Source organism: Peromyscus leucopus, chromosome 8b, assembly GCF_004664715.2.
Source record: "Peromyscus leucopus breed LL Stock chromosome 8b, UCI_PerLeu_2.1, whole genome shotgun sequence".
Taxonomy (NCBI): Eukaryota; Metazoa; Chordata; class Mammalia; order Rodentia; family Cricetidae; genus Peromyscus; species Peromyscus leucopus.
In genome coordinates, this window is record NC_051086.1 from 89,869,157 (window position 1) to 89,878,652 (window position 9,496).

General features: G+C 48.9%; 1 long non-coding RNA gene across 1 annotated transcript; it reads left to right on the forward strand.

The window, feature by feature from the left end:
- Positions 1-3,945: 3,945 nt before the first annotated feature.
- Positions 3,946-5,775, forward strand: LOC114702189. The gene is made up of 3 exons (XR_003735939.2): positions 3,946-4,286; positions 4,682-4,944; positions 5,736-5,775. It is a non-coding gene; the product is annotated as an uncharacterized LOC114702189 (long non-coding RNA).
- Positions 5,776-9,496: the final 3,721 nt, after the last annotated feature.

Below are 9,496 nucleotides of genomic sequence, written 5' to 3' on the forward strand. Positions count from 1 at the left end.
TTAATCTTCTTCCTCAAGAGGTTGAGAAGGTCAGACAAAGTGATGGCTTCACTTGGTGGACACTCGGCCAGCGCCTGCCCGTGTTTGTTTTTCCTCTGTCCCCTCGTCAGGAAGAAGCTGTGGGAGAGGGATGTTTCCCAGGGAGAGGGGCAGGTACAAGGACTTCTAAGCACTGAGGTAAATGGGAAGGGGGGCTGGGGTTTCAGGTTGCCTTCCCCCAGGGCCAGGTCACCCTGATAACCCCGGAGGAATTCTGTGGCCTAGGGGGTGGCAAGATAGAATGGCAAATCCACTGCTTGGTTAAAGTAAAACTCTGCAGACTTCAGTTTGGGGGCACTGATGGATAGGACGTGGCTTCTTTGAAGCTGAGCCTGGACCAGTCACTCTCCAGGCGATGCCTCTTTTGCTTCTTCTCCTTCTAAATGCATCCTAGCATCCCCAGGAGGAGGCGGGAGGGGGGAACTCCAGAGGAAGCAAAGGAAAAGATCTAAGCCCTGAGCATTGTCCCCATATTGAAAGGGTCCTTAAAGGGGCAGATGAGGGTCCAGGGGCTCTGGCTACCATCGGTACAGGCAGGTCCTCAGGTCCTACCTGTGGTTGGGGGTCAGCTGATGAAAACACATATCCTTCTTCTTGCCAAGGCTGGTGCGCCAAGGATCCTCCTCCCCATCACCGCCCTTCCCTTAGAGAGCCTGCTGAGGCTGGAATGAAAAGAATCTGAACTACAAACAGACCTCTTGGCTGCCTCCCCAACTCTTCTCCAGCCTCTCCAAGGCTGCAGGCTTCCAGGCAAGGCTGAAAGGGGGGGCCTAGGTGGGAAGACCCCACACACAGACCCCGGAGGAAAGGGTGCGGAAGTAAGATGAGGAGAGAGAGACACTACACAGCATACTTTTTTAAACAGGGTCTCACTCTAAGATCCAGTTAGCCTGGAACTTACCACATAGTCCAGGCTGGCCTCCAGTTCTTGGCAATCCTCCTGCCTCGGCTTTCTCAAGTCCTGGAATTATAGATGTGAGCCAGTACTTACGGCTTGGAAAAAAAAAAATCATACTTTTCAAGCCAAAAATCAAAACCTTTACAAGTCGATTTGCTGGAGTCATGGCATTAGGGATTTGAAAGCCAAGCTCACTCTAGAATGAGCCAGGCTGCGGAAGTCTCCATCCAACCCAGGGTTGACCTGTACCCCAGCCCTTGTCTCCTCTCTGCTTGGCTCTGTTCTCTCAAGGGCTGAGCTCTCCTGGTGCTAGCCGGGCAGCATTACAGCCCGAGAAGGCTCTGGATAGTCTGGAAGACTCGGGAAACATGGAGAGTGGTCCCTAAAAGGACAGAAGGCACAGAGCCAAAGGCCACTCCTGCCCGCCACACTTCCCCAGAGCCCAGCATCCTGCCCTCTGGAGCCTCCTCTCTACGGCACCTGAACAATGTGGAACTTCGGCGTGATTTAGCCAGGACAGTACATGCCGTGAGATACCCAGGCAGTGTCCTAGAAGGGTGACCTCGGGAGAGGACCAGGGAACAAGAGAGAAGAGGCTTCCAACCAGGAGCAGGAAATTGCCTGAGGCAAGATGACCTCTTTCCAAGGGCAGCTCTCTCCAGCTTGTCTAACACAGCTCCTGCCAAGGGTGGTATAGAAAGGCACTGAGCCCACAGCAGGCTGGGGAAGGACATTGAAAAGGCAGCTTAAGGGCTTCCTGCTGGGTGAGATGGATTAGGGGCCTGTGGGGAGTGAGTCCAGCAGCAGAAAGGCACTGGCCCCAAGCCAGAGTCCCTTGGCCAAAGACACTCTGAGACCAAGAATCCCTGGGTATCTGGCAGGCTGGAAGTCAGCATCTTCCACCTGGCTGAATGGCCCAGACAGAGTGACATATGGTGATAAGGAGAGGCCACAGAGCACAAAAACTGAGGAAGGAAAGGGGCCCTGCTTGTGGGAACCAGTGGACATTTCACAGGAAAAACAAATGACTTCGCCAGTGATTTTATCCAAGTCTCCCTGAGACCTTGAACTCTTTGTCCTTCAGGGCTGGTTCACTCCTGGGCTCTGTTTCTCTAGTCTGTAAAATGGGAGCTCTGAGGCCACATTGGCAGTAGGATAAGTAGGGAATCTTACTTTGTTTTATCTATTATCTATCTGTCTGTCTATTGTCCATCTATCTATCTGTCTCTATCTATCTATCTATCTATCTATCTATCTATCTATCTATCTATCTATTGGTTTTTTGAGACAGGGTTTCTCTGTATAACAGACTTGGCTGTCCTGGAACTTGCTTTGTGAACCAGACTGGCCCTGAACTCAGAGATCCACCTGACTCTGCCTCTTGAGTGCTGGGATTAAAGACTTGCACCACCACCGCCCGGCTTTTGTTTTGTTTTGTTTTGAGACAGGGTTTCTCTATGTAGATCAACGTGGCCTGGAACTCGCTCTTTGAGCTCACAGAGATCCACTTGTCTCTACCTCCTGAAGGCTGAGATTAAAGGCGTGCTCCACTATACTTGGTCATATGTGGCGCTGGGGATCAAACTCAGGGCTTTGTGCGTGCTAGGCAAGCATTGACCAAATGAGCTACCCTGCCAGCCTATTTAAAATGATATAACCTTTCTATCTTGAGAAGACTCTCATTGTGCAGCCCTGGCTGGCCTGGAACTCACAGAGATCCCTCTTCCCTCTGTCTCCTGAGTACTGGACCACTCTGCCCACGACTTTAAAAGTGCATGGCCCAGGGCTCTAACAAGGAGCCTGAGACAGGAGAATCACAAGTTAGAGGTTACATAGTGATATCCTAACTCAAAACAAAAAGCAATCTGTCAAAGACAGGTGATGTGGTGCATGCCTTTAATCCCAGCATTCAGGAGGCAAAGGCAGGCAGATCGCCGGGAGTTCGAGGCCACCCAGAGCTACATAGTGAGACTCTGTTTCCAAAAACAAAAAGCAAAGTAAAAAAAAAAAAAATTAATCCATCAGTCATATTGAAGGCTATGTGGCTCCAGGGACCAGAGCATCATTATCATGTTTTGTTTTGTTTGTGTTTTTGTTTTTGTTTCTGTTTTTTGGAGACAGAGTTTCTCCGTGTAGTTTTGGTGCTTGTCCTGGATCTCGACTCTGTAGACCAGGCTGGCCTAGAACTCTCAGAGATCCGCCTGGCTCTGCCTCCCGAGTGCTGGGATCAAAGACGGCCGCCTCCACCGCCTGGCTGTGGTTATTCCTTTGAGGCTAGAATCTTACTAAGTTGCCTGCCCAGGTAGGCTTCTATCTTCTGGGTCAAGTGACCCTCTGGCCCCATTCCTCCTAGTATCTGGAACTAAGTACAAGCAGCTCAAGTCTGTGTTTAGAGCAAAGACATCTCTGATAGCTGGAAGCGGGCCAACATCCTCAGGTCCCCACCCCACCTCACGGGACAAACCAGCGGGTGAGAAAGTTCCACCCAGCTAAGATGCGGGCAGCCACTGAGGAGAGCCTTTGGGGAGAAGGGGCTTCCGTGCTAGATGCTCCAAGCTCAGGATGTGCCGGCATCAGAGCGGCCCTGTCTCCCAACTCACTGGGCCAGTCCCGTTCTTTGTGCTCAGTTCTTTCCCACAGCCCAGCAAGGGGGGTGCTAGGATCCCAGACCCACCCCCTCCTGCTGGGCAGCACCCCATCAACCCCCACATAAAAAGCTTGAGAGGGGACTAGGAGGAGGGGACATTCTCACTCCGAGGAGGCCTCGGCATCCTTCTCCCTTGCTGGGGAACAAGAAACTTGCCAAAGGCTTGGGCCCCTTCCTCATCCCCTGGCCCCAGCGCTGGCTCCCCCAGACAAAAAGCTGCTTTACATGAGAAGAGCGGGCTGGCCTGGCCTTACCCGGGCACTCAAAGAGGCGGTAGCCCCTGACAGCCGGGGCTGCCCCTTCCCCCACAACGAGGCCTCGTTTAGTTGCAATTAGCAATTCTTTGCATACGCCCCTCGAGGCTGGAGGGACGCGGGCCCTCGCCCCCGAAAGTCAGCCTGCCACCTTCCCCGAGTCTCCCCGCTCCTCTTTCTCCTCGGAGCCCCTCTCCACCGCCCTGTCCCAGCTGGGCACCGGCCTTCCTAGGAGTTCTCCATAGAAGGAAGCCCAGCAGAGGAGCGAAACCGAGAACCCCGAGGCTGGGGGGTGGGGCAGAGGTGGAGGCTGGGCATGCTCAAACTGGAGGACCCATCACAAACCCGCCCTGCTGCGACCCTCCTCCCTCCCTACGCCATCCCCTCTCCAAATCAAGCCTGACTTTTGGATGGCCTAGAAGAAGGACCAAAGGAAAAGAAGTTTCTAGTAAAGAGATCCAAGGGCGAGGTGGTGGGTGGGAGGGAGGGAGGGTGGGGGTGGCCGGGAGGGGGCTGCATGGGGGAGAAACCAGGGACTCCGTTCTCTGCTGGCAGCTTGACTGTCCAAGATTCCATCTCTCTCATTTCGAGGGGCTTTGGTGTAGGGCACAGCTAAGTTTTTCCAGGGACCAGACAGGGAGGAGTAGTAAGGTAGGCCAGGCTTGGAGAGTGAAAAGGAGACCACAGGATCCCGGGTCCTTTTTAGGCTCACCCTCAATCTAGAGGGCTGAGGGCGAGGAAGTGGGACTGTCTCTCAAGAGGGGTCTCCAAGCCTTTGAGCCGTATTATTTCCAGGGTCCCCCTCTCCTTCCAAGACTGCTAGGTTTTTCTTGTCTCCACTAGGGGGAGCCTTCGGTACGGTGGAAACTCTGCAGGCCTGGAGGAGGGCGCCTAATAGCCGCAAGGGCCTCACTTTTCTCCGGGGACAGAAATGAAAAGTCCCGCTGGGAAAGGAGATACCATCTTGATCTCTGTGGGAATGGAGCAGGTAGCAACACTCGTGCTCCTGTTGGGTGATAAACGGGTGTGTCAAGGCAGAGGGAGGCGGGCGCTAAACCTCCCCGAGGTCATCTCCACCTCCAGCACAGCATCATGGGAGAAGTCAGGTAGGTTCCCGGTTGAGGCGGCCTGTGAGCATCTTTCAGAGGGTTTTTAGAATTTATAACAAGCATAGGAGTAGTGTAACACGAGTTTCTGAAGGTTTATCATAAAAAACCTGGAGCCTGATATTGGGGTGACAGCTGAAAGATCAAAGTATCAGAACAAGCCATAGCCACCACCTCTGACCTCACCAGCGCCTCAGCCTGAAAGGGCTCCAGCTGAAAGAGCCGCCAGCTCAAAGGGACCCTTCTGCTGAAAAGCCTTTAGTTTCTGTCTCCTCACGCCTTATATGCTTTTCTTAGCCCAGCCGTTACTTCCTGGGATTACAGGTGTGTGCTTCCCAGTACTGGGATTCAAGGTGTGAGCCTGGCTGTTTTCTCTCCTAGACTGAGTCAATCTCATGTAGTCCAGGGTGGCTTTGAACTCACAGATCCAGACAAATCTCTGCCACCAAGTACTAGGATTAAAGGTGTGTGCCACCACTGCCTGGCCTCTATGTTTAAGCTTGTTCTGCTCTCTGATCTTCGGATAAATTTTATTAGGGTGCACAATCTATCACCACATTTCCTTTTTTTTTTTTTGTCTAAAATAGTAAAAGAAGGTTATAACTAATATAAGAAAAACGATATACAATAAGTACAATAAGTATATATAATATATACAGTCAAGAATTACATTAACAATGTCCAGTCCATTAGCATTTGACAAATTCAGAGAAAATACTCCATTATTTTTTTATCCAATTTTGGTGAACCCAAAGTGTAGTACCTAATTCACCTTCTTTCTTTCTTTTCAGAGCTGAGGACCAAACCCAGGGCCTTGGGCAAGCACTCTACCACTGAGCTAAATCCCAACCCCCCTAATTCACTTTCTATCCTAATGTATTACCAACCGAAAACTATCTTTTGATGTCCTTTAAACTTACACACTTTACACCTCTGTAGTGAGTTTCTGTTCTGAGTTTGTTAACAAGGAAAACTATAACTATCTAGCCTTCAACTCTATCAGAGACCCGAGAAGGAAATAACATTACCTAAGTAAGCAGGAAGTGCAAATAAGCAACTTGTGAAAAATGTGAGAAATGACAGAAACATCTGGCTGCCTGGATAGTCACCCAAGGTTCCTCTGCAATGTTGGGGACATCCATCTTCAGCCAACAGGCCCAGCATATCTGACAGACTTTTCTGTGAAGCAGGATTTTCTGAATGGCTGTCCTACCTTGTCTTGGCAGAGTTCGGCAGTCCTTTCTTTTGTCTCCTTCTTGTCCGTTTTGGACAGCATACTGTCAGCAGTTGAGGTAAAGGCACTTTCTTGCCCAGTGGCTGACTTTTGCCACAAAGAATGTAAACTCCATATGGATGATGCCCATCATCTTCTCTGAAGTAGATTGGTGCTGCCAGGAGCAGACATGTCTCATAGTCATAAAAAAAAAAAAAAGAATCTATGTTATTAAAACATCTTAAATGCCATATTCTGTAGATCTCTGAAGTGTTTGAAGATGACATGTTTATCTAAAATATATCTGTTTGACCTTGAAAACATACTTAATATGACTACAAGTTTGATTGTAATAGGTGACTAACTACTAACCTGCATTTCTTTATATCCTAATTAGTTGGTAATAACTTTAAAGGACTAGAAAATTGCATTACATTGTTAAATGAGCTGTATAGGTACAATACCTTGAACAAGATTAGAAATGTATGTACAGAATGTTCTAATAAAATTTATCATTTGTATCATTATACAAAATTTGTATACAGCATACAAAATTCCAATCCAATTTAAAACTAGTAGTTGCTTTTTAAAAGTAGATTCAATAATCTATCTTTCTATATCTATATCCTTTTTTTTTAGAGTAGATTCAATAATCTACCCTTTTATCCTATTTTTTTTAAGAGTAGATGCAATAACTACTTTTTATCCTATCATTTCTATATAATACATTTCTATATCAGGGTAGAGCTGAATCTGAGGCACAGCAGGAACCCCATGGGGATCGGCTGGCCTGTTTGAGTGGGCATTGTATAGGTCTAGGAAACAGAAAAAAAGAAAGGTCTGGCTGCTTTGGGGGATGTGGCTTATTTTTGACACTGGATCTCATACTCTCCCTCCTGCTGGTTTGGAACTCAAGATGATCTTCCTGTCTGCTTCCTAATTCCGGAGATCCTGGGTGCCACCCACCATGCTAGGCTCTTTTTGTTTATTTTGAGGCAGGGTCTTTTTTGTTGTTGTTATTTGTTTGTTTGTTTGTTTGTTTGTTTGAGACAGGGTTTCTCTGTGTGGCTTTGCATCTTTCCTGGAACTCACTTGGTAGCCCAGGCTGGCCTCGAACTCAGAGATCCTCCTGGCTCTGCCTCCCAAGTGCTGGGATTAAAGGCGTTCGCCACCACCGCCCGGCTTGAGCAGGGTCTTGTTTGCTACGTGGACACTTAACTCTACCTACAAAGTGGCGAAGTTACAGAGTGCAGCAATGTGCTCAGCCGAGATCTGCCCCTTTTGTCGACCTCTGATGGGCTCTCAACACTCAGCCTTAAGCTTGAGAGGTGGCCCAGAGGGTGAGGGTGCTTGCTGTCACATATGATGACCAGAGTCAGATCCCTTGAGCCTGCATGGTAGGAAGGAGAGAACCAGCTCCCACAAGGCGTCCCCCAACCTCCGTATGTGTGCTGTTGTACCCACATACGTACGTACACAACAAAAGATAAAAATAATAAATGAATGAAAGTTTAAAAAAAATCAAAATAATAACAATAAAACCTTGGGACCCAGTCTCACAGACGCTGGAGGAAATTGCATTCTATTCTCAGAGAAGTGGTGTACGAAGCCCCAGGATTCCTTCCTGTGGGGTTTAAAGACGCTCTTTCTCCTCAGAGATTCCAAAGCTCAGCTGGGCAGTGATGGCAGAGCACAAGTCTTTAATCCCAGCACTCAGGAGGCAGAGGCAGGTGGGTCTCTGTGAGTTCGAGGCCAGCCTGGTCTACAGAGCGAGTTCCAGGACAGCCAGGACTATACAGAGAAACCCTGTCTGCAAAGGAAAAAAAAAAAAGAATTCCCAAGCTCTGGGAAAGAGCTACATCAGTGAAGTAGAGAATGTGAGCTCCTAAGCAGAGGTGAGGGAGGGTTGAAGTGAGGGTGGGCATAGAGGAAAACCCTGGGAAGGAAGCAAGGCCTGCTGGGGCGGAAACCATAGTCCTTGGGTGAAGTGAGACCTCCACTCCTTCCCAGGAGCTCCCAAAGTCAATGCCTCAGAAGGCCCCAGGTGGACTAGACATCTGGGATCCTTCAGCTTGCTGTGGACTTGGGGGCCTCTGGGCTTGCGAAGTCTTCATGGCCACCTAACTCTCCTTGAAGGAAGAAATTTAATGGGGGGGGGGGGGTCAAGTGTTGGGAGCTTTGGGCAGGAAGCCATGTAAGGCTGCAGGAAATTCTCTCTGGAGAGCCTCCTCCCTTAGTCCCTCCTGGTAGAGCTCACTCACAGCACCCCTCAGCAAGTGCATTCTCCTCAGGCTGGAAGGAGGACCCGGGAAAAGAAACCTGAGTGGCTGGGCTGCATTAGGAGGCCTGCTCTGTGAGTCACTGACCCTTCTCCGGTTTCTACCTGACCTAGCCTTGCCCCAGCCTAACCCTCCTGACCCGGAAGTCTGGAATTCTATGCTGCCAAGACCCGCAGCCCTTGCCTCAGTCACAAGTCTGTGTTAGCCTCGCCAGTGCCCGGGCTTCCTGCCGCCTTTGCCGCTGTTTTCCTGCATCTCGTCTCCCCAGAACCATATTTGGACTTGCAGAACTCCCTGGAACCTGCCACAGCAGCCCCCCCCCCCCCCCGGAGTTCTCTCTTCTTAGGACACAGACCACATTCCCCGCTCCCAATGTTACAGTTGCCCCAGATCTTCTTACCCACAGATTCCACACCAAAGCATTCAACCAATCACAGGTCTAAAACAGTATAAAGGAAAAAAAAAAAAAAGGTGTGTCTACATCAAACATCTTTTTTCCCCTTCTTATTATTCCATAAACAGTAACAACTTTTCCACAAAGCACTTACAAGACAGGAGGGATTGTTAGTCTCCAAGAAGATGTGTACGGGCTGTACCCAGATACCACGTCATTTTGTATAAAGGATTTCATCACCTGAATATTTTGGTACCCACACGGTTACTGGAAGCAGCTCTTCTGGATACCAAGGGATGCCCATATTTGAATCATCCCATCTGTCTACACTGAGCACACAGCTCCCAGAGTAACTCTGACTCATAGAGAAAGAATCTGAGTCACCCGTGATATTTAAAGTATTCTAGTAGCCACATATTTTAACAGGAAAAAAAAATTAAGACAAGTGAAATTAACCCCAATAACATTTATTCAATGCTCTAAATGATTTCCATATGTAATCAATATAAAGTAATTAGTGCTAAGTTTGCCTTTTTTTTTTTTCTTTCAAACTGTCTTTGGAATTTAGTTTGCACTTACAGTGCTCCTCAGTTTGGATCAGTTGTGTGCTCATGACGCATATACCACAAGTGGTGAAGATACTGGGCAGCCATTGGGTTTCCTGGC